The sequence below is a fragment of the Solanum stenotomum genome, chromosome 3, assembly GCF_019186545.1.
Source record: "Solanum stenotomum isolate F172 chromosome 3, ASM1918654v1, whole genome shotgun sequence".
NCBI classification, from domain to species: domain Eukaryota; kingdom Viridiplantae; phylum Streptophyta; class Magnoliopsida; order Solanales; family Solanaceae; genus Solanum; species Solanum stenotomum.
The window spans coordinates 47,279,536-47,301,662 of NC_064284.1; the positions used below are offsets into that span (position 1 = coordinate 47,279,536).

Sequence of the window (22,127 nt, forward strand, 5' to 3'; positions counted from 1 at the left end):
ATAGCCAGAGTACCCATCCAAAAAGAAATACCACCCTTTCTCGGATAGTCGGTCAAGCATTTGATCCATAAAGGGCATAGGAAAATGATCCTTTTCAGTCCATGAGTTCAATTTCCGGTAGTCCATGCAAACTCTCCATTCGGTCACAGGGTGCATAAGTACAAGCTCCCCTTTATCATTAGGGACAACTATTACTCCTCCTTTTTTTGGTACGCATTGTACCGGACTGACCCATTTTCTATCTGCAATAGGGTAGATCACTCCCGCGTCCAACCACTTTATTATTTCCTTTTTCACCACCTCTTGCATTGGCAGGTTCAATCTTTGCTGATGCTCAACACTCGATTTACAATCACTATCAAGCTGAATTTTGTTTGTGCAAATGCCTGGAGGGATGCCCACTATATCAGCGATAGTCTAGCCGATGGCTTTTATATGCCATTTCAGTACTTCAAGGAGCAATTTTACTTGCCAATCAATTAAGTCGGACACAATAATTACCGGCAAGGTGTTATTCTTGCCTAAGAAAGCATACCGAAGGTACGAAAGTAATACCTTAAGTTTGAGACTTGGTGGTTCTTTGGTTGACGGTTTGGCGGGAGGGCTCTCTCAATTCTTTAAGTCAATGTCCAGCTTCATTGGAATCTTTGTGAATCCCCCATACTTGAAAACGTGGCTACCACTTCATCTTAGCTTTGAACTTCAAACTCTTCATCGTTAGCCCACACAACCTCAAGGGGTTCTTTGCTAAACATCAGATGGCTCACACTAGCCACAACCTCGTCAATCATATCATCAGTTGAGATTACATGAATGTCACTGGGGTGTTTTATTGATTTGCACACAACAAAGGTGACTTCATCATCATTAACCCAAAATTTCAGCTCCCCACTCTCGACATCCACCAACATTCTCCCAGTTGCCAAAAATGGCCTTCCCAAGATTATAGGAATTTCGGGATCTATGTCATAGTCGAGTATGACAAAATCGGCCGGAAAGATGAACCTATCGACCTTAACCAAAATATCATAAAGTATCCCCACCGGATGCTTGATCGATCTGTTAGCCATCAAGAGTCTCATAGTTGTTGCCTGCGGTTCACCCAGCCCGAGTTGTTTATAAATAGCATAAGGAATTACATTAATACTTGCTCCTAGATCGCATAAGGCTTTTGCGAACTTGAGTATGCCTATGGTACACGAAATGGTGAATGCCCTAGGGTCATCTTTATTTTCGATCAACTCCTTAGTCATAATTGCACTACAACTATGAGAGACTTCAATCGTCTCAAAATCCAAGCTCATTTTTTTGTGACTAAATCTTTCATGAATTTGGCATAACCGAGCATTTCCAACAATGCTTCAAATAGAGGGAGATTAATTGATAAGGTCTTGAATACCGATAAATTTTTTTTGAATTTTTCATCCTCATTCTTCTTCTTGAGGGGTTGTTGAAATGGAAGAGGTATTTTGGGTAAAGGTTCCTTGACTTTTGGGCATGACTTTTATTTCTCTACATCACTTTGTGGCCCCATTGTGTTGTATTGTGGGATGGTTCTTTGTTCATCCTCCATATCTTTTCTTTCATTTTGAATATGCACTTCCTCATTTCCCATCAGATCACATTTTACTTCTTTTCCGCTCTAAGTAACAACAGCCTGCCCTCTGTTTTCATCATTTGCCTCCATCCTTTGTTTCAATTTGACCATCAAGGAATTTGATTGCATCTGCGTGTGAGTTTACTTTATTGTTCAAGGCTGAGAAGTCATCTTTCATCCCTTTCAATAAATTATCTGAGCCTTCAACTTTGTCAAGAATGCGTGTAAGCAAATCATTCACACGAGGGCTATTTGCACTCCTCCTTGATTTTAGGTTTTCACTTGAATGAGTGTCGTTCTCTTCATATTCATCTTCTCTTCTCCAGTTCTCATATTGTTCGGACAAATCTTGATGGCACCTCCTTTGCTCGACTTCCTTATGATGGTTCCAACCTTGGTTTCCACCTCGCTGCCAATAGCATGGGTAGAAACCCTCCTCATATGTTTTGGAGTTCCAGCCTTGATTCTTCCTAGGCTTTGAATAGCTTGAGAACGAACCCTCCTTAACTTTGAACACTCCACATGTTCCCTTCATATGCTCCTGTAGAACTTCCATTTGGGTCAACATCTTCTTGATGTTTTCATCCCTCTCTTTCTCTTTATCCAGTTGTTCTTGTGTTAATCTAAAATGAAATGGAGAGATGTGATCTTCTTTGGTATACCACGCTTGATTTATTCTAGTCATGTCATCTAGAAGAAATGAAGCCACCTCAAATGATTGCAACATTATTCCTCCTCGAACCAACTGGTTAGCAACTCCTTAATTAACCGAATCAAGACTCCGGTAAAAAATATTGAAGTAACAAATCATTTGGTAGCCCATGGGTTGGGCATTTAAGTAGGAGTTTCTTGAATCTCACCCATGTTTCATGGAGTTGTTCCCCATCCCTTCGCTTGAAACCTTGAATTTCATCTCTAAGTTTCATCATTCTTGATAGAGTAAAAAATCTTGTGTTAAATGCTACAACTAGCTCCTCCCGTGATGTGATGAAATTGTTTGGTAACTCGGTTAACCACTTATTAGCTTCTCCTTTTAAAGACAACGGGAATAGCCGCAACCGGATTGATTCTTGCGACGTTCCCTTGAATGAGAAAGGATTTCAAACTTCTGTAAAGCTTCTTACATGTTCATACGGGTCTTCATGATCTAGCCCTCCATAAAGTCCCCTCAATTGGAGAAGGAGGAGAGTTGTGCTAGTGACTTCAAACATCGCATTTCCATCAGTTTGTGGGATGCAAATTGCGCCCTTTCCACCCGACTTATCCGGGTTGTAGACACTATTGATGTCATCAATGCCATCTCGATGACCTGCTTGACTATCGTTCTTTTCTTCATCACTCATGTTCACTTCTAGGTAGTTCAGCCAATACGTGCACAAAGCAGCCAAAACTAAATCAATTACAACCAATAAATTTGAGATTGTCAAACCTTCAATCAAAGAATTCTAAGTAATGCTACTCCCTGGCAGCGGCGCTAGTTTGATATTTGCGTAATTAAGACCCAACTTCTAGTTCAAGTGTCTACGATCATACAATAGTAAAGTAACCCAACCAAGGGTTGGAGTCGAGTCCCAAGGGAGTAGGCTTTCTTTCAAATTCCAAGGTTAAGATTTGACACAGTCTCTTCAACAATATTTCCCTTATACCTTTAGGATTATGGAGTATCTATCAACTTTAGGCCCAAATTCATGAATAATTACGAAGTAAACAAATACTAGAGTAAAACTTGGGGAATTGACCAGCCAATTGTCAAATTTCACTTTAGAAGGTAAATGTTGATACCAACGGTAGGTCATTTTATTTTGGGTAGGTCGGACTATGTATAAGATAATTTTCTCTCAAACAATTACCTTTTCTATGACGAATTCTTTCAAACTTCATCACCAATCGAAAGATGCCCAACATTTTACCCTCATCAAATTCACTCTCTCGAGCTAGATACAAAGGATAGGTTCCATGTTTCACTCTCTCGAGCTGAAATCCGGCTAACCCACTACTAAGGATGCTGAGATCATTACTTTGGTTATGAACTTCTCTCTCAAGCAAGCTCACAACGCAGAAATGGTTGCACTAAATAATGCAAAATAACATCAAATCACCATAACGATCCATACCCACTTCAAATCAACCTCCCCATTCGTATTTCAACACTACCCACTTAGCAAAATTCAATAATTGGCTTCATGGTCAAAACCCCAAGCGAAGGGTTTTAGCGACTCATATTAAAAATGGAAAGAAAATCAACACACATACTTCTTCCCATCAATAAATGCAGCAAATTTAGGGTTTACGAAAAAATAAACTAGAAATTTGATTGATTACAAAATCTTTTTCGAAAATCTCTATGAAAATCACACTCAAAACCCTTTTATGGTGTTTTTCTCTCTAATTGCATTGTTCCCTTTTTTTCTGAATGCTCTCTTTCATCTCCAAAAATTAATTTAAACAAGTCTGAGGTGTGGCAACCACAGACCATTCAGCGAGGTTAGTCGAGTGTCGCCGACCTGTCGGCATTGCGCTGAGTGTTCATCATTTCTCCTTCAATTTTCTTTTACTCATTCTTGGTTTAACGACTGTGACTTTAGGCAAATCAGATCTGCATCACCGAGCATTTTCGCGAATCACCTTTTTCTTTTGTTTCACCCATCTGCATGTGTTTAAATCTTCTTCGGCAACCTTAGGCAATCTGGTTCTCTTCCGCTGAATGTATCGATGCTACACCAATTGGTTCTACTTTTCGCCTAAAGTATTCTTCGTTTTACTCCAACTTATGTAACTTTAGGCGGTATCAAGGTAATTCTGTGATTCGCCGACTAAACTTTCCCATCGCCAACGTGGTTACCTCATTCAGCACTTGGCACATTTCATATTGGGCGAGCCTGAGGCCATTGGCGAATCGCCCAATGGTTTAGGTGATCCTCAGACATTCTTTTCTTCATTCTTTTGGATGCCTTGTTCCTTTTTGCTCCATAGTGTCCATGCGTTGTTTCTAACATTCAAATACCTGAAATTCAAGCACTTACATCAGTTATGGAGACAAAATTTGCAATTTAGGTGACTAATTTTATTAAAAACAAGCCCTAAATGAGTCCAAATTATGGACTCATCAGTTCTAAGTCCACCTTTGCTTCGAGGTCTGCTTCTGGCTCCACAATAGGCTCAAGTTCACATGGTAGGGCTTCCTCATATGATGAGGCTACTAGTTCGGGGGTGGTTCCAATGCCACCAAACACCGACCCTACTTCGGTTGCGGAGGAGCCTAGTAGATGGTGCGTTAAGGGTCAATGGAAAATCTACAGGAATGCCAAGATGTTAAACGAAAAAGAGAAGATGGTCTGACTTATCACAGTGGACCATAGAGTTCTCACAGGGAGCCTACACACCATACCCAACATCTACCAGCTCTTTCAGCAACACAGATGTGAGTGGATGGCTCGGAAATCAAGGACATATAGTGAGAAGATCGTGAGGGAGTTCTATGCTTCCTACGCAGCCACTCTCCGAGGCTCTATTCATAAAAATGCCAAGCCCAGAGCCCAGCCACCACTCAAGGCTACACTAGTGTGTGGGTTTTTGTGGACATATCGCAGATCACTATCAGTCGATTCCTCTATGGTTCGGGCACTACTTAGGCACTCAACTCCGTAGAATTTAACTACCAGTGTGACATTATGAGGAATGGAGCATTCCAGTGAAATGCAGAGCAGAGGGAGGCTGTATTACTTTGGTTGGCCAGGTACATAGCTGTGGACGGAGAGCACACGAAATGGGTCAGCACACTGCGCTTGGGTACTCGGAAGGCCACCCTAAATTTGGTTGCCAAGTTCTTCTGGATTTTTGTAAGGAACAGGGTATCGCCCACTAAGGCCGATAATGCACTTACTTGGGATAGAGCGGTGATGGTTGCGGCTTTGGTAGTTGTGTTCAAGATCGACTTTTCGTGTATGCTGTTAGCAGAGATCCATGAGAGGGCGTTCAGGCCTACCACTAATTTACCATTCATGTGTATGATCTTCCAGTTGTGCAAGGATTCTGGGGTGTCTATCTGGCATTGCGACAAATTGGTACGGGCGATCGAAACCCTTGACATCGACCTTATTCGGGATGGGGCCAACGTAGCTGCCCCATGACGTGGTCCACTGATTGAGGTGCCGCTATTAGGAGCAGATTTAATAGCTGATGTGGAGTAGATGCAGGGTGAAGACGTTGCCCCTCCAGCCTACACTGATGATGCCCCGGCCTCCCCATCTCAGACATCCAGTCGGGCCCCTAGCTCATCCAGAGCCACCCCTTCATCAGGATTCGTTGTCGTGCCCCTTGCCCTTGTTCAAAAATTGGAAGCACAGATGGCCACACTGCTTCATCATGTGAAGCCTTCGATGCACCAGTCTATCTCAGAGTCCGAGGCCAGGAGGGAGAGGAAGATGGAGTACATGAAGGACCTGAAGGTCCAGGCCGTTAATAAAAGCCTGGATGCGTTCGAGTTGCGAGTCCTCGAGCGACCAGCCCCCACCATAGATATCTCCTCTTTCTAGACTGAGTTGGATCACTTTCGGGCCAATCTTGATGCCATCCTAGCCCTATCCATGGATGCGCACGAGTCCGCACCTATTGCCCCGGCTGATGATACAGTGTTAGATGCTCTTTTCAGCAAGAACATACTGCAGTCTGAGTCCACTCATGCCCGAGGGAAGAGGCACCGATCCAGCCACACTTTTGATACCATTGAGGATGCGAGGGAAAAGAAGAGGGAGCGCCAGCATACTACGTATGCTAGAAAAGCATTTATTTTGGACGAGGAGTTGCGCCAACAGAGGGTTTGTGAGGGTGCTCTTGGGGCTTCGAGTTCTGTGCCTGCTACAGAGGTTGTTACTACAGTGAGAGATGATGTGAGCACTACTGATGGTGCTGAGCTGATAGATGAGAGCACTACTGATGGCATTTCCCATGATGTGAGAACTATTAATTGTGTTGCGATGATAGATGGGAGGGCTACTGATGGCGTTCCCCATGTTAATCCAGCGGGCTCCGAGAAATTGGACCCACCCGCTTGTTGAGTTCTTCGGCGCATTTGTGCCTCAAGTTTGCTTCACCTTCACCCTACTCTTTAATTCTTATTTTTGTGTCTTTGAGGACAATAACACTTTATTTTTTTGGGGGTGGGGCAAACGGATTATGAGTGATAGGGTAAAGTCTGAGTAACCCAATTTATAGTCCTCTCTTGGGGTTTTCTTGCCTGTGTTCTTTTCCCCCAAGAGACAATTTTTTTTATTATTGTTGAACCGGCATGTGGTAGGATTGTATGTGTAGGATCATGATAAAGAATAAAGCATGATGGCATGAGCATGAAAGCAGAAAATGATACCCATCCAAAAAAAAATTGATATGTGCTAAAATCTGTAGGCTAGAATGAGTTGCATGTGTTGGCTCTGAATGTGACATGATAAGAATCGATGTGACTCCATGACTAGGCTAGAAGTTGGAAAGTGATCATAGACCATTGTTCAAATTAGTCCACTTAAGCCTAAAATGATCTAAACAAATGGTAGCATTGTTCCCTTTTGATCCAAATATTTGAGCCTAAAATTGACCATTTCTTTTGATTCACCTAATTCACCTTCCCTTAAAATGTTGTCTTGGCCCCGGTCCCTCTTTGGATATGGGCACCTTGACTTAGGCCAAAAGCTTAAATTGAGGGTGGCTAAGTCAAAAGTGACCCTGATCTTGGCCCTGGTCTGACATTGGGAATTGTGCACCTCAACTAAGGCAAAATGCATAAGTTAAGGGTGGCTATGAAAGAGGAAGCCTAATGAAAAAAGAGTATGAAAAGAGTTTAGTGTTGGAAAGAGAAAAATAAAGAAAAGAGGATGTGACTTTGTGCGAAAAAGGCAAAAGAATGTGATAAGTAAAAGCATGAAAACAAATAAAGAAAAATAAAGTGAAAAAGGGAAAAAATATATATAAACAAGTGTCACAACGTCAAAAGTCACATCCTTGGTTGAAAAGAGAAAGGAGAGAAAAATGGATGAAAGTTACCAAGAGTAGGTCAAGGAAAAGGTAAAAAGCCAATGTAATGTCAAGGAGGGCAGAAAGTCACTAAAAAGTACCCAAATGTACTACACCTGACCCTGAGCCTACGTTACAAGCTAAGAAAGTCCTATAGTGATCCTAGCAACTAGTTTGGAGAGTCTAAGCAGTGAAAATAAGGGCAAGCCTATGGTATTGAGCACTAACTGTACTTGAAGTTACTTCTGAGAGTGAGTGTTGAATGAATCCTTGTACTCAAAATCATATTCATTGTGTGAAAAGGGATTTCGTTTGAAGTAAGGGCACTAGTTACATTGTCGGAAAGTTGGTACCTTTGTGATTGTGAAAAAATGTATGTTATGTATCTATTGGTTGATCTTTGTCGTGTTTTGATCTGCATGAGTTAGCTTGTTGAGTCTAAGAGAAATGATTTGCACTAGAAAAGAGAGTTGGGATAGAAAGCCATGTGATTGGTTGAGCTTGAATGTATGCTTCTACATAAGTGTCGTTTATAGTCTTAGTGCGTCGCTTGAGGACAAACAACAAATTTAAGTTGAGGGTGTTGATATACCTTGAGTTCACTATTTTAATACATTTCACTTAAGAGTTGTGTGTGTATAGAGCCATTTTTTATTGGCATTAATATATTTTTATCATGATTGTAGGAAATAAGTTCGGACGTGGAAGTAGAAAGACACAACTGAAGATTGTTGCAGAAAAGGGCACCTACGGACGTGACCTACGGACCGTAGGTCCAGTCATGGTCCGTAGGTAGTAGGCGTAGATGGAAAATCATGGCTTGAAGGAAAAATTAGGGAATTCTTGACCAAGTGTGGAACCACTACTACAAACGACGGACTGTAGGTCGACCTACGGGCCGTCCTGGAGCTCTGTCAAATGATTCAGAGAAAGGGGTTCTAGTACCTGATTTCAAAAGTCTATGTATGAAACTATGGAAGAGAATCCACGGATAGTAGATCGAGTCACGGTCCGTGCTATTGAGCCGTCATTCGTTACTGAGAGTTGGAGTTCCAAGCTTCTTAAATATTGCCTAAGTCCCAAACCACGGAAGGGACCTACGGACGGTAGGTCAGTGTCGTCGATTGCAACCGCGTCCAGAAACTTTATTTACTTATTTTTTTCCTTTTTTTTTTGGTTAAATGTAGGCTTTTATTTAATAACTGTAGGACCTCATTACATCATTAGACTCAATGTCCAGATTCTAGAAAAAGAAAGCAACTAAAATAAAAGGCCAGTCCAAACCGACAAGCCTTCAACTCCTTCTCTCTACACACTTTCCCAATAGATATCCTAATTCACCTCCACTGAACTTTCCCATTCCTGATATGCTCCGCCTTGGATGAACCTTTAGCTCCGCCGGTATCGACAATGTTGGTTTAGGTTTGGATCGAGCTTATTCTTCAGCTGTCAATAGTAAGTAGATCGTTTGCTCTTTGCCTTGAAGGCTCTCTGTAATATATGTGGAAAAATTAAGCTTTAGCCTTCCCACTCCCTATCTCCTTTGTAGAGATATTCTTACATAAGGGAAATTTAGTTTATCACTGTTAATGATCTTTCTCGCCTTTATATCCATGCCCTCAAATTCTATAAAATTGCAATTTCGTTGATCTATTGCTTTGTTTGCTAAGTAGTCTTCTAACTGATTTCCCTCTTTCATTATGTGCTCAAATTTGTGATCTTTTCCAATTAGGCAAATTTTTATTTCCTCAACTGTATCACTGATGCACCATGGTATCTTCCATTCACTCTTTAACACTTTGCATAACAACATCAAATTTGTTTGAAAGATGATGTGATTATGTTGTGTACTCTTTCAATGTTTACTCACTTCTAAAATTGCTTTCGCTTCTGCCTCCGTGCTCATACTGCTTTGAATAGTTGCCGCTTCTACATAAATCATGTCTCTTTTGTCATTCCTTAGGCAAAAAGCATAGGAGCTCTGCCCAGGATTGCCTCTAGATGCCCTATCCGTGTCAAAATTAATAGCCAAAGGAGCATGATCAGATCCACTCCTCACTAATTGTTCTACTTCTAGAACTGGAAATACTTCCTGGAGTAAGTCATTACTCAACACTCTATCCAATCGTTTGAATATGCAGTCCTCATCAGTTCTGCCATTCCACCAAGTGTATTTACTCCCCTTGAATCCTCGATCCTCCAAATTAAACACATTTAGGCAATGATTAAAGTCCCTTACCTCTGCCTCTGTGACTACTCTGCCCCCTAATTTCTCTTTGGAATTACAAATAATATTAAAATCTTCTCCTACCAACCAAGGTGTGTTACTTGTCATAGCCAATTCATACAATGACTCCCATAGTTGAAGTCTCTCTCCTTGCGTGCATTTGGCATAGACCATTGAGATCATTACCTCAATGCTCATTTCTCTATTTCTCACCCTTATAGTTAACATTTGGTCCTCATCCCTAATTACCTCATACTCCATGGCTTCATCAATGAAGATCCATATATTCCCATTATTATTGACCACAACATGTTGCATCCCCAACCTTCTTCTATAAGTTTCTATACTTTTTCCATCTTCAAAAGGTTCCATTAAACCGACAAAATAAGATTGATAACTTCTATGTAATTGTATAAGTCTAGTAAACGCCTTCTGAGTGTTTACTGACCTAGTATTTCATATAAGGGCTCTCATTGATACTTACATTTTTTTTATAATTGTTCTCTTGGATTGCCTTGATGATGCTTATGCCCCAGCATTATCCTTTTCCCCTTGGTTCTTCTTTTTGTCCACCTTGTCCTTCATCTTCTCAACCTGTGTAGGTGATAAATGTCCTTCTATAACCACTTTGCTAATTTTACGGTGCATATCCACCTGTTCTGTTCTACTTGAACCACTCTGTTACCCCTTTTTTTGTTGTATTTCTCTTACTTTTCTATCTTCTTTTTGTTTGGGCTTTGGGTCTGTTTGCTTTCCTTGTTCACCTCTACTTTTCTATTGGCATCATTTTCATTTGTGCCCTGGCATGCTTCTTTCTTGTTCTCTGCCTCTCCCTTCTTTTTACTTTCAAATGCTTTGTTAACCCATCCCTTTGTACTTTCTGCTAAAGCCCTTCCTTTATTACTATCGTCTTCGTCCCGTTCTTCTTCTTCCCTTTGTGCCTCAAAAGCGTTTTCATCTTTTTACTAAATTTCCCCTTCAATTCACCCTAATTTATCCCTTTTATACTTGTTTCTTTTTCGCACCATCCATTCCTGTCGGTTTTGTTTATTCCCCACAATATTTCCACTTGTCAAGATTCTCTTCTGATCCGCCACTGTACCTAGACGTGATTTAGCATATTCCTCCTTCTCCTTTTGCTCACTTTCACTGTGGTACAACTCTGGGTGAATCTTCTAGCAGTCATTTTCATTATGTCCTTGCAAACAACACTCCTTGTAATATTTGGGCATATAGTCATATTGGATCTTGATCCATTTGTATTTTATATTGCTAGTATTATCATCCTCTTCATTAATTTTCATTCTCCCCAGCAATTCGACAGTTAGATCCACTTCAATTTTGACCCTTGCCTAGCTACGTCTAGTTTGTTTCCTAGTTGTCATATCCACAGTTAATAGTTTCCTCACCGCACTCCTAAGCAAAGAAATTTGGCAGCAGATCTGGGAAGGAAATCCATGCTACCCTATTGGTTGGTTCAATGTCCAGTTCAAACCACGGATCCCACCTAAGGGTTCTCATCTGCCAATAGTTTTCCTTTGCTTTTACATAAAAGGCTGGTGTTGACAATCGATGCACATAATCTTCCATCGTCGTTAGTCTGATCAGTACATGCCTCATATCCAACACCCTAACCGTACAATCACTTTTTATTCCACATTGTCCAGTGATTGTTTTCCTCAATTCTTGCACATCTGGTTTCCATATGAAAATTTGCCTATAATGGCATACTGCAAATTTTCTTGAATGATATGCGATTTAACTTCTGATGTTTTCCAGGTAATATTGGGTTCTCCATGTACCATGGTCAGTGGCTTTGGTGGGACTTTAGGTGCTTGTGGCAATATGGGATGGGGCTTCAATAAATCTGCATAGTAGCTGTTTCGGGGACCAATATGGATTGGCACTGCTCCTAGTTTATCTTTGTTCGGTAAAGGTGGGAAATCCTCCAATGGGCTACTCCCACCATCGGTGCTAGCAGCGATGGTGGTTGCCACAATTGCTAGGTTTTAAAAATATTTGCACTTTTAAGTTTACGGGAAAAGAGACGTAAAAAGCTAGTCAAGTCTCTTTGGTGGTGGAATTAGAATGTTGAATTAGATTTACTAATGCACTCTCCCTTATTTCATTTCCTTTTTATTTGGGACATGTTTTTCTATATATAGGGCATGTAAACCTCATTTTTTGGGGTTAGACCCTATTACTTTAGTTATAGTTTATGGCTTTGGATATTAACTTGCAACTTTAGTAATTCTTGATTTCCTAAGTTGGTTTTAAAGAGTTTTACTTTGAAATTCAAGTTGAGATTTTGGGTTTCTTCTACTTATTACGTAAGTTCATGATTTCTTCATCTAAAAATATGAATTGTGTTCTTGCTACTATGGGTACCTAAATCCACAACTAGGGTTGTGGGAACCATGAGAGATTAACAAAGTGTGAATAGTAACTAAGTAATTCTTGAATAGTGTTGTTGCATGCATTGATAATTATTTCATTTAAAAGTCCTTTTAACGGTGGCCAACGTTAGAACTCGCCTTGTTGCTACTTGCCGGACCAAGCAGGTAGTTAATAAGAAAAGAATTATCAACATAGATTTAGTGTGATACTATCTAATAGTCTAATGTCAATTGGTGCAAGGGTGAAAACTAAGCCATACATTGATGTGATGTCTAATATGAGGTAAAGGTAAGGGTTAGTAAATTATACACACGACCAAGGTGCGGGGTGAAATTCTCTAGTTGCCACACCAAGGAAGTAGAGATACATAACTTATCACTTTGCATGTAATACACTAGGAAAGGATTACTATTACTAGCATTACCGCGTTATGAGCTTATGGGGAACACATACACCCTAGTTTCTCTCTCTCATTGATAACAACAAAGTTTGAATCTTGCCCAGTAATTATTCACATAATTTCCAGGATTTGTTTTCACAAATTCTCCCCCTCTTTAATTACTTGTTTCGAAAGTACGTTGACTAAACGAATATTATTGTAAGTTAAGTTTAAGTCTAAACCATATTCCTCATGGGATCGACCCTAACCTCCAAGTTGGGTTCTTTACTTGATAACGATCGCTTATACTTCTTTAGGGAGGTGTAATTTGAGCGTATCATACAACCTTTCACCCACAAACTGATGGGAAAGCGGAGCATACTATCCAAACTTTGGAAGATATGATGAGAGCATATGTAATTGACTTCAAGGGTAATTGGGATAACCATTTGTCTTTGATTGAGTTTGCATATAGCAGTATCTATCACTCAAGTATTGGCATGTCTCCATTTGAGGCTTTATATGGTAGGAGGTGTAGATCTCCTATAGGTGTTTGAAGTGGGTGAGGTTGCTTTGATAGGTCCCGAGTTGGTACATGAGGCTATGGAGAAAGTTTGACTTATTAGAGAAGGGTTGAAAATGGCCCAAAGTTGACAAAAGTCTAATGCCTATGTTAGAAGAAGAGATCTTGAGTTAGATGTTCATGATTGGGTCTCCTTGAAAATATTACCCATGAAGGAAGTCATGAGGTTTGGCAAGAAGGGGAAGCTTAGTCCCCGTTATGTAGGCCCTTATAATATTTTGAGGCGGATTGGCAAGGTTGGTTATGAAATTGCAGGTCCTAATGAATTGGCATTGGTACATCCAGTTTTCCATGTTTCATTGTTGAAAAAGTATGTTGGAGATCCAACATCTTTAGTTCCCTTAGGAGGATTGGGTGTTGAGGAAAATCTTTCTTATTAGGAAGTTTTGGTTGAGATTTTAGACCAGCAGGTTAAGAAGTTAAGAAATAAATAAGTTGCTTTCGTGAAAGTTCTTTGGAGGAATTAGTTGGTTGCAGGTGCTACTTGGGAAGCCGAGGCCAATATGATATCCCTGTATCCTCATCTCTTTCCCTCTGTTCCTACTCTAGCTTGAGGTATCTAGTTCCTCATGGTCCACTCTCTTGGTGTCTTATGTCTTAGATATTCTCATGATTTTCTCATTATGAATGTTCATGAAAGGCTTAAATTTTGAGAAAATGAGTTTACTTGATTGATTGTTACTTGTTTATGTGCTTTGAGTATGAGTTGCATATATGTGATTGCACTCATGATGGGCTGTTCTATTGAGTTTCTACCTTCCTTATGATGCTTTAAATCTCATTCGAGGACGAATATTTCCAAGGGGGAGATATTGTAATACCTTAAATTAGAGAAAGGGCTAAAAGGGGGTAATGGGGAAGAACTCACATGTCAACACTTGAACCATGGACCCTCCATGGAGCCCTAAACTGGTCGGGAAAGGGACCACAATTCGTGTGGTGGCCCATGGAAATTCCCCCAAGCTAGGATAAGAAATCCCCCTCTTACGAGGGCCTTAACAACTCGAGTGGAGGTGGACAGGTTGTTATGACGCTCGTGTGGGTGAGGCAGAACCAAACCAAGAGTTGTCCTCCTCCCACGAGCCCCTGATGAGTCCACAAATTGGACTCATTTAGGGCTTTGTTTTAATGGAAATAGTGTCCTTGAATGCTTGTTTTACCTCAATATCTGATTAAAATGCTGAAGTTTTAGGTATTTGAAGTTTTAGTGGAAGCATGGACACTTAGGCGCAAAACGGAGCAAATAAGGCTGAAAAGAACAAGAAATGAAATGATGCGGATCACCAAGTTTAACATGGTGAGTCGCCGAAATAACATAAGCCACCCTTCGTTCCAGTACGCGAAGCCCTGAAGAAAGTGGATCAAAAGGAGAGGAAATGAGCAATCGGCGGGTCGCCAATCAGTTCCGCGAAGCAGTACTGTACCGCCCAATGATCCAGAATGCAAGGATGCTAAAGGCATGACACTGAAGGCGATGAGCTGACCAAAGAGCAGATCGCCGAGTTCATCGGTGATCTCGACTAATGTCGCCGAATAATCCTTCGTAGCACAATCTATCAAAACTATAAATACTATTTAGAGTTGTAGTCTTAAAGGAGATTGGAGTGTGGAACAATTATTATTATTATTTTCACTTTAGAACATATTCTAGCTAATATTTTCTCTCAGGTTTGGAGAGGGTTTTGTGGAGACTTGAAGAAAAGAGTTCTTCTTCCCCAAGTTGGAAGTGGGTCTTCTCTATTCACTTCCCTTTGCTTAATTCAAGGTTTAATCTCTTATACCCAGTTGATTTCATTATCATGTTAGGTATACTTTCCTATTTCTTGATGTGTGGCTAAAAACTCCATTCTTGGGGTGTGATTTAGCAAATATGGGTTGATATTCTTGTTGGGTCTTGCTTGCTGATCGGTTAGATGTATGTTAATGGTGATTTCACCTAGTGACGATGCAAACGGTGTTTATGACCCCGCTCCATTGGGTGAGATAGGTGCAATTCGCTTGCCGCAGGGTGGTGGAAACGGAAATTTTGAAGTCACCAGCCAACACTCCATCTCATACATTCAAGGGGCCTATACAGAGGATTGGATCATGAAGATTCACAAGAACATATCCAAAGCTGTTTGGAAGTATGTGCCCCGTTGTCATTCAAAAATTGGTCACACGAAGCCATCAGGTTTCGCTTATTCCCATTGTCACTAACAGGAGCTTCCACTACGTGGTTGTCTGAGCTTCCCAAAAGTTTTATCACATCATGGAAAGAATTAGTCACTGCTTTCCACAATAGATTCTTTCCTCCGTCAAAAATGATGAAGTTGAGGAACGACATTCAGAATTTCAAACAAAAAGCGAGTGAACCAATTCATGAGTTGTGGATTAGATAAAAGAGGTCTCTGCGGAAATGCCCAACACATGGGCTGCCAAGTGACTTGCTACTCCAATATTTTTACCGAAGTGTTGATTCAGTCAACAAAGGGATAGCTTATCAATTGGTCCAAGGCGGCATAATGCTACAGCCCTTTGAGGTGGCTTCATTTCTCCTAGATGGTACGGTGAGAGAAAATCAAGCTTGGTACGCCAAAGAAGATCAAGTCTCCCCTCTGTGTTTCAGTCTGACGCAAGAGCAACTCGATAAAGAAAAAGAGAGAGATGAAAACATCAAAAAGATGTTGCCACAGATGGAAGATCTACAAGAGCACATGAAAGGCAACTGTAAAGTGTTTCGCGCAGAGGGGGGTTCTTTTTCCGATAACTTGAAATCGGGAGGGAATCAAGGTCGGAACCACAGAAGGAATGAAGAGGGTTTCCACCCGCACTATCAATCACGGGTTGGAAATCAAGGTTGGAACCACCCTAGAGGTGAAGGACCTTTGCGATATTTCCAGGAGTGGACTGAGCATGATGATTGTGAAGAATACCAAACTCAACTGAGTGACCGCTCGACATCAAGGGGGAGTGACAACAGCCCTAGGGTGAATGATATACTGACACAAATTCTTGAGAAAGTTGAAGGTTCTGATGATTTGCTAAAGGGAATGAGAGATGATTTTTCTTCACTAAATAGCAAGGTGAACTCTCATGCTAATGCCATCAAGATGCTAGAAGGTCAATTGAATCTCCTATCGGCTCAACTAACAACCAAGATGTCAAACGAAAATGAGGAAGAAGAGTTGGCTGTAATTACCCGTAGCAGGAAGGTAGCGATAGGTAACAAAGGAGAAGAACGTGAGGAAAATCAGGGTGAGGAAAAAGCAGAAGTTACCGATCATCAAAACATCGGCAAGAACGCACAAGAAAAAGTGAATCAACACAATGAGACTTCAAAAATAATACAACCCTTACCCAAAATACATCCACCTTTTCCCCAGCATTTGAAAAAAAAGAATGAAGATGAGAGGTTTAAAAAATTCTTGTTTGTGTTCAAGAAGTTGTCCATCAACCTTCCTTTGGTGGAAACATTGCTGGAGATGCCAGGGTATGCTAAATTCATGAAAGAGTTAGTCACCAAGAAGAGGATCTTGGATTATGAAATGATTTAAGTACCTCATAGTTGCAGTACGATCATAACAAAGGAGTTAATCACTAAACGGGACAACCCTGGTACTTTCACAATCCCATGTACTATTGGAATTCTCCAATTTGCCAAGGATTTATGTGACCTAGGAGCAAGCATCAACCTGATGCCATACGCCATATACAAGCAACTTGGATTGGGAGAACCAAAGGCAACTACCATGAGACTTCTCATGGCAGATCGATCGATCAAGCATCCTGTTGGGATCCTCTACGATATCTTGGTCAAAGTGGATCAATTTATATTTCCAGCTGACTTTGTGATTTTAGACTGTGACATTGATGTTGAGGTCCCCATTATTTTGGGAAGGCCATTCTTAGCAATTGGCAGAGCATTAGTGGATGTTGAAAGCAGCAAGTTGAAATTCCGTGTGAATGACGATGAGGTAACTTTTAACATCTGCAAGTCCATGAAGCAACCAAGTGATATCCATGTAGTGTCTACTGAAGATGTTATAGATGAGGCAGTGGCAAGTGTGAGCCATCTGCTGTGCAAGAATGAGCCTCTTGAGTCAATACTTGCAAATCATGATGATTCGGAAATTCAGGATCGCAGCCCTAACAGGGTTAGGAGCGCATGCACGAAATCCAATTAAGTTGGATATCGACCTAAAAAACCGATGCAGCCCACCTGCAAAGCCATCAATTGAAGAGCCGCCAACTCTAGAGCTGAAAGTACTCCCATCCCATCTCAAGTATGTTTTCTTGGGAACTAACAACACTCTGTCAATGATTATCGCAGCAAATCTGAGTGAAAGGCAAGTAAAAGTGCTTGTAGAAGTACTGCAGAAGCACATAAAAGTGAGCGGATGGACCATAGCTGATATCGTGAGCATTCTGCCCGGTATCTTCACCCATAAGATTCGGCTGGAAAGTGATTGCAGACCCAGTGTTAAGCATCAGCGAAGGTTGAACCTCCCGATGCAAGAGGTAATAAAAAAGGATGCAGGAGTAATCTATCCGATTTCAGACAACAAATGGGTCAGCTCAGTGCAATGCGTACCAAAAAAGGGTGGCATACAGTGGTCCCAAATGCTAAAGGAGATCTTGTGCCATCTAGACCTGTAACAGGATGGAGGGTGTGCATGGATTATCGAAAGCTAAATTCATGGACTGAAAAAAACCATTTTCCAATGCCCTTCATGGACCAGATGCTTGACAGGTTATCAGAGAGAGGGTGGTATTGTTTTTGGATGGATACTCTGGATACAACAAGATATCTATCGCACCAGAAGATCAAGAGAAAACCATTTTCACATGCCCTTATGGTACCTTTGCATTCAAAAGGATGCCATTCGGACTTTGTAATGCACCGACAACTTTTCAACGATGCATATTGTCCATCTTTGCAGATATGGTTGAGGACTCTCTGGAAGTTTTCATGGATGATTTCTCGGTCGTCGGGGACACATTCGAAGAATGCTTGACACATTTAGAGCGAGTGCTTCAAAGGTGTGTGGAAACTAATCTAGTCCTAAATTGGGAGAAATGTCATTTCATGGTGAAAGAAGGCATTGTTCTTGGGCATAAAATGTCGCAGCAAGGGCTGGAAGCTGACAAAGCAAAAATCAAAGTTATCGAGAAACTACCACCGTCGATCTTAGTAAAGGGGATTCGTAGTTTCTTGGGTCATGCAGGCTTCTACTAGAGATTCATTAAGGATTTCTCAAAGATTGCACAATCATTGTGCAAACTCTTAGAGAAGGAAGTGAAATTCTACTTTGATGCAACTTGTATGGCAGCATTTAAATGTTTGAAGGAGAAATTGATATCCACACCAGTTATCATCAGCCCCAATTGGTTAGAACCATTCGAAGTGATGTGTGATGTGAGTGGTATGGCATTAGGTGTAGTGTTGGGACAAAAGCGTACCAAACTGTTTCACCCAATCTATTACGCAAGCAAGACTCTAAATAGTGCCCAGTGAAATTACACAGTCACTGAACAAGAGTCGCTAGCAGGGGTCTATGCTTTCGAAAAGTTATGGGCATCCTTGCTAGGCACTAAAGTAGTTGTTCATACAGACCATGTAGCACTCTGATACCTCATGAGAAAAAAGGATGCGAAGCCAAGACTGATAGGATGGATGCTACTCTTGCAAGAATTCAATTTTTAGGTGAAAGATCAAAAAGGTTGCGAGAATCAAGTTGCAGATCACCTATCACGGTTAGAGAATAAAGCAGGTACTAAGCAGGAAAAGGAGATAAATGACTCATTCCCAGACGAGTAGATATTCGCACTGTCACTCACACACGTACCATGGTATGCTGACTTTGCAAACTACATTGTATATGGGTTGATTCCTGATGAGTTAAACTCTTACCAACGAAAGAGGTTCATATTTGATGTTAAAAGATACTTCTAGGATGAGCCATACTTATTTCGGGAATGTGTTGATCATGTCATAATAAGGTGTGTTTCGGAAGAAGAATCAACAGATATCCTCCATGCCTGCCACACATCACCAGTAGGGGGTCATCATAGTGGAAATCGGACCGCAGCAAAGATTCTTGAAAGTGGTTATTATTGGCCTTCTCTTTACAAAGATACCCACGATTTCACTAAGAGATGCCCTCAATGTCAGCAACAAGGCAGAGTGTCAAGAAGACACGAGTTACCCCTTACACCTATTTTGGAAATCAAACTATTCGATGTGTGGGGAATTGATTTCATCGGTCCATTTGTCAGCTCGTTTGAAAACAAGTATATCTTAGTAGCTGTGGACTATGTGTCCAAATGGGTGGAAGCTGTCGCACTCCCGAATAATGAAGGAAGAAGCGTTGTCCAATTTTTGAAATGCTACATCTTTGCACGGTTTGGCACTCCGAGAGTAATCATAAGTGATGGAGGATCGCATTTTTGCAACAAGTGGTTTTCCAGTGCATTGAGCAAATACGGAGTAAAACATAAGGTCGCCACTTCATATCACCCCCAAACAAGCGGACAAGTTGAGGTGTCAAATCAAGAGATGAAAAACTTTCTATCCAAGACAATAAACGGCAGCAGAACTGACTGGTCTAGAAAGCTTAACGATGCCGTGTGGGCATATCAGACTGCTTACAAGACACCTATAGGAATGTCCCCTTATCAGCTAGTTTTTGGTAAATCATGCCATTTACCTGTTGAGCTAGAACACAAAGCCTTATGGGCATTGAAAGCTCTGAATTTAGATTGGACAAAGGCTTCAAGGGAGAGGATGGACCAGTTAAATGAAACAGATGAGTTCAGGCTCAGATCTTACAACAACTCAGCCATTTACAAAGAGAAAATGAAGAAATGGCACGACACACGAATAGTCCAGAGGGAATTCAATGTGGGAGATTGAGTGTTATTGTACAACTCATGACTAAGGCTATTCCTAGGGAAGCTAAAATCCAAATGGTCTGGGTCTTTCAGAGTGACACGAGTGTTCACAATGGTGTTATAGAAGTTGAAGGTAAAGAAGGACCCTCATTTAAAGTTAACGGACATCGTTTGAAGTTATACCTTGGGGATTGCCAGGAAATTGCTTTAGTTGAAGAGTTGTACCTGGAGGATGCTTGATAGTATTTCTACGTCGTGTCAGACGTTAACTAAGGCACTGTTTGGGAGGCAACCCAAAACCCTTTATTGCTTTGTTTTACTTTGAGAAAATAATGGTGTGTAGTTTGTACAGGTTAAAGCAAGGGAAGAGAGTGAAATAATGCATGGAGGCAAACAACAAGTCCAGTTGGCGGATCGCCGATGATATCGGTGAGCACGACTCTTTCCTCCGGGTGACTCAAGGCAATGTCAGCTGGGATTCTGTAAAACTTGGCGTTCAATAGAAAATTAATGGCGAATTACCAATCATGTCAGCGATTGCAATATAGACCGTCGTTGAGATCCTTACATGAGTTGCGAGTCCTGTTACATTTGGCGAAGAGACTAGACACTTGGCGCTTCACCGAGTGAATGAGCGTACCCAATGTACATCACCGAATGGGTAGAAACTTGACGGTTTCTGCAGGTCATAGGTTTAAATATTCTGGTTCATTCATTTTCTCCCATTTCTTCATCCTACCAAACTCACACCTGCACTTTAGTCTTAATTTCCTTACACTCTTGAAGTATTTTGATTCATAAATTTGTGCGTGGATTTGGATTGCATTGCCGCCTAGCACCTCAGTAACTTCTTAATCAGTACAAAAGGTTAGCTTCCTGATCCCTGTAATTTCTTGTCAACATTGTACTCATTTGCAAACTCTTTGGTATTGTTGAACTCTGTTGAACCTCCCTTATTGGATAAAAATGGGTTAATTATTAATTATTATTCGATAATCTTGCTTAAGTTGCCAAAATCTTGTTCTCTGATGCATCTAGTTGAATTAATGAGTGATGGGTGGTGTTCGTATGTTATAGGTCCTGGTCAAATTTGTGTTATGTGAGCTTAAACTTTGTTTTCGGGGGATGCGGGGATGATTCTAGAAGTTGGGTCAAAAGTAGGCACGTTGGGTAAATCAGCGAGCTATGATGAGCTTGCCGAGCCACTTCTCGCTTCGTCAAACTGCATTATCTCTCCCTTATTACTTCAAATTTTTTTTGGCGTCTGTAACTTTCGGCGAGAAGCACGAGGTCGCCAAAAGAACTCGGCGACTCACCAAAATTATTCTTGGTCGCCTTTTGTCTGCACCCCTATTCGCTTCTGCATAGTGACCTTCGGCGGATAATCTATTGTTCGCCGAATGTACTCGGCGACCCACCAACTGGACTGAAAAATTTTCCTGCAACAGTATGTCTTTGTTTTCGTTGTCAAATATATTATAATGTTATCTCAAGACTTTGCAGACATGGCCAAATCGAAAGTTGCAGGAAGAAACATGCTACCGAGACATATAAGAGTTCAAAAGTTCAGAAGAAATGCAAAGAGTGAGAACAAGATAGCCAGTTCGAGGAGAAGGATGCCAATTGACCCTAATGTCCCTTCGTGGACCCGAGGGTTCATCAACGCAATACATGCCTTTAAAGCAGCTCATGAAATAGATAATATGGTGGAGGCTAATATTGCTATAGAGGCTGAAGTAGAGCAAAAAGAGAAAGAGGAAAAGGGTCAGAATGATAACACACCGGACACTGATGCCCGGACAAATGGAGCGATTGCTTAAGCAGGATCCCCTCTTTACCTCCCTCTCTGTTTTTCTTTATCTGCCTTTTCTGTATATTTTATTACTTGCATTTGAGGACAAACCCTTTTTATTTGTGGTGGGGTGAGGCCCACACCTTTTGTCTGTTATTTGGATATTTGGGTTGTCTGTTCTTAATTATTATTTTGAGCTCACGGCTCCTGTTGTATCACTTGCAAAATAATTTTGATCCTTTCGAAAAAATTTCGCCACCTCTTGTGTTGAAA

The 22,127-nt window shown here is 41.0% G+C and overlaps 1 non-coding gene across 1 annotated transcript; it reads left to right on the top strand.

Moving 5' to 3' along the window:
* The first annotated feature begins 2,413 nt into the window (after positions 1 to 2,413).
* On the top strand, positions 2,414 to 2,520 carry LOC125861104 (small nucleolar RNA R71). The gene has a single exon (XR_007445965.1). It is a non-coding gene; the product is annotated as a small nucleolar RNA R71 (small nucleolar RNA).
* Positions 2,521 to 22,127: the final 19,607 nt, after the last annotated feature.